The following is a 3868-nucleotide window of genomic DNA, read 5'->3' as shown; positions in this document are numbered from 1 at the left end:
AACACAGAGACGGAGGCTCCTCCCTGCGACCGGAGGGACCCCGGGAGTCTCGGAGGGCCGCCGGCAGCAGGAGGGGCCCCCAGTGGGGGGGGCAGACCCAGGGCTGAGTGCTCCGAGGGCCCCCGGGGCAGGGCGCGCCCGGGCCCCTGAGGCCCCCGACAGCACCGGGACCCCCGACCAGCCGGTCCGGGGCTACAAGGCACCAGTGGTGAGTGGTTCCTTTTGGGATGGTGTGTTGGTTCACTTTGCTTTACTTTTCTTTCATTCATCCCAAACATCTGACAACTGTCAATCCGATGTGGCTAAATCATTGACACTACCTCAAAATAAATGAAAAATCGAAAAATAATAGATTCTTAAACATAATAAAGCTTTTTGACACAGTATAAATGCTGTTGTAGATCACCCTGAACCATTCCACCCTTGGGGATTTTCATCTTTGACAACAAATATAAAGGTTTGAGCGTCACGTTCAGCAGGTCTAATAATGAGCTTCCCGTCATGCAGCAAAGTGACGGAAATATCAACGGTCCAACGCACAACCTCAAGACCCCCGGACGGACCGGGCGTTACAGAAACACCTCCAGCGATACACGGTCCAACCCAGTAGGGGGAGCCCTCCCCTAGACTGATGAGCCCAGGATGAGCCCCGGACGTCGGGCCCTTTGCGGCCCATCCATGGTGGTGGCTGTGTGGAACCTCTGCTTCACCTGCTGCTACAGCAACCACGGGCAGAACGATAGTTGTCATCTTCTATCTGTCTTTCCACAGACTGTCTGCAGACTGTTTTGTGTGTATGTTCCTAGTGTCAACACCGTGTCCATTCTATCATTTTCATTTTACATTTTACTATTTATTGTTTTCAATTTTGTTAATGTTTTCTGATGTTTTCAGGCGGCCTTGTGTGTCCTAAAACAAACAAATAATATGTTTTATTATTATTATTCTATTATAATAATAATAATTATTATTATTAGTGCTCCAGAACTTCCAAAAGGGACAAGCAGAGCGATGTACTCTCTGTTTATTGGCAATATTAATATTGATATTGAAACAGTCGTGCGACCAATCAGAAGAGCTGTGTGGATGTTTGATAATCAGATATATGAAGGATTTCTCAGGTTTATATATTTCTCCTTCATAGAATAAAAGATTTTAGTTAGATTTTTTTTTAAAGCAAGATGTTGTTTATGTTATTCGATCCTATTTTGGAAATTAAACTACAATTGGGTCATAATGTGTAATGTTTTTTGCTGTTGCTTTTTCTTCTCCCAAAGGCATGCTTGTAATGACACCAAAGGTCCCCTTGGTGGAGCTATTCTGAAATATTCACTCATTATTTGGTCCATCAGTTTAGTGACTATTACCTTGAAATGGGGATAATGATGAATTCGGTCACATCAAAACGTCCATTTTACAATATTTGCATCAACTGACGTGTAAGGTGGTTTGCCGATCAGGATGATAAAATCCCTCTGAAATGAAATGTAATCAAAGCCCACATTTATTTCACATTTTCATCTCCTTCGCAAGGTTTGTTTAAGAGGAACATCTTATCCTGTAATATTTGCCTGATGACACAAGATTAGTTTATATATTGCGTTTGCGGAGATGACTTCTGTGAGCTGAAAAGAATGTTTACATATATCACACCTATTTTATGTTGTGCTTGCATTCCTTAAATATTCAAAAGACCAGCGAGCTGGGGAGAGGCACACCATATCAGTTTCATCCCTGTCCCCGGTGCTAAGATATAACACAGATAAGGAGAGAACAACAACTGAGTGTTTACTGTCATCAGAAACCAATGGGGGCGTGTGTGTGTGTGTGTGTGTGTGTGTGTGTTTGTGTCCCTCCACTGAAACTCAGCAACCCGACCACAAGACTCATGAGAAGGACTCGAAACACAAGATGTAATTGTGGTGATTCAAATCTGGTTCCTCTCCGAGCAGCACATTCAAACCTTACCAGGGCCTCTTTCCCTCACCGCGGTTCTCCCAGCCTCCTGTCAATCATTTCCCCACCCCACCCACCGACCCCCCCTGGTTGGCTTGTACGGGATGTTTTCCCTCCCCTCCTTGTTAGGACCTGTTTATCCAAACACAGGTCTCTTGTCAGTGGTGCCTGGAGCCCACACCTACTAAGATAACAGAAGAACAAGTGAAGGTGCAGATGTTTGCTTGGTTCCCGCTCTGGACATCACACCGCGATGAGGAATGCCTACCTTCGGTCACAGCTGACAATCTGCCCTTGCTTTGGAGGCTTGCTGTGTGTCTCTATCAATGCATCCAATTTCTCTAAGTAATATAATGAAATGACGATATGATTCAATTGAATCAATGCATCGTATGTACACTTTTCACTAGATGACAAAAATAATTTCATACACGTCGTATCAAATGTTTTCAAATAGAAAGCCAATTGAATGAAACAGAAAGCAACTTCAAAAACATAATGGGCTGAGAAGACCCCCCTCGGAAACGTGAAGCACAGGGCGATGCCCCCCCCCCGAGACGCAGAGACATCATAAATAATAAAGATGTGTACAAAACGAACTGTGTCAACTCACGCTGTGAACTTACCAGCGCCAAATAAACCCCCTCTTAGCTACGGATGACGATGTGGATGACGACAGGACCACACAGGTTACGACACACAACGGGCCCCGATGGAGCCCATCAAAGTCTTCCAGAGACGTGATCTACATAATGCTAAGCAGACAGCAGCATCCTGCATGCACACACTTCCAGCCTGTGTTTTCCTCGTCACGGAGACGGCTGTAATTATGGGAGAGGAGAATGACTTGAGTGTTGGCGGTTTCCCTAACAAGTATGGGTTAAGACAAGCCCGGGACATTGCAGACTTGCACACACATACACACACACACACACACACACACACGCATGTACGCACGCACACACACACACACACACACACACACACACACACACACACACACGCACGCACACACACACACACACACACACACACACACACACACACGCACGCACGCACGCACACACACACACACACACACACACACACACACACACACACACTCATGCATGCACCTTAGAAACGCAGAGACACACACACACACACACACACACACACACACACACACACACACACACACACACACAGACACACACTGACAAACATGCACATACTGACACACATGTACACACAAACACACACACACACACACACACACACACACACACACACACACACACACACACACACACACACACACACACACACACACACACACACACACACACACAAAGCATTTAATTATATTGGATATATTTAGGCTACGTAACTCATTTTATATAGACATGTTGATAACAAATGGAGCAGCTTAAAGTTATCTTGCAATGGGCTTGGACATAATTCAGCCTAGTTTTACAACATGATAAGGGTGAGGCAATCTTCCCTCATGATGCACGAAAGTGTAATCATTTAATTTGACATTTGATATCACTGTTGAACTGTAACAAGGTTTGTAAGCTGGAAGAAATAGTGAATAAAACGTCTGTGCCGTGAGTTCCTGATCAAAAAACTCATAAAAACTAATGAATATTATTTAATTATGCTGTTTTTGTTCTAGAATTACAATGCTATGCCCCTGGGACACCTTGAACCCAAACAACAATGAATTCTGTGTATTCGTAGACTTTGGTTTGCCAACTTAGCAATTTGAGTCAGTAAAGCCTGAGGGGAAGAGAAAGAGAAACAATAACATATTCTTGAAATCCCCTTGCTCTCAATTGCAATTCTCGTTAAATAAATGACACTTCAAGGCAATTTTTAAAGAAGACTTTATATATTGCGTCTATCATTCGGTTTTAAAGTTGGATTTGCT

The sequence above is a fragment of the Micromesistius poutassou genome (assembly GCF_964030765.1).
Source record: "Micromesistius poutassou genome assembly, chromosome: 13".
In the NCBI taxonomy this organism is placed as follows: Eukaryota; Metazoa; Chordata; class Actinopteri; order Gadiformes; family Gadidae; genus Micromesistius; species Micromesistius poutassou.
This window is presented reverse-complemented; position numbering follows the sequence as displayed.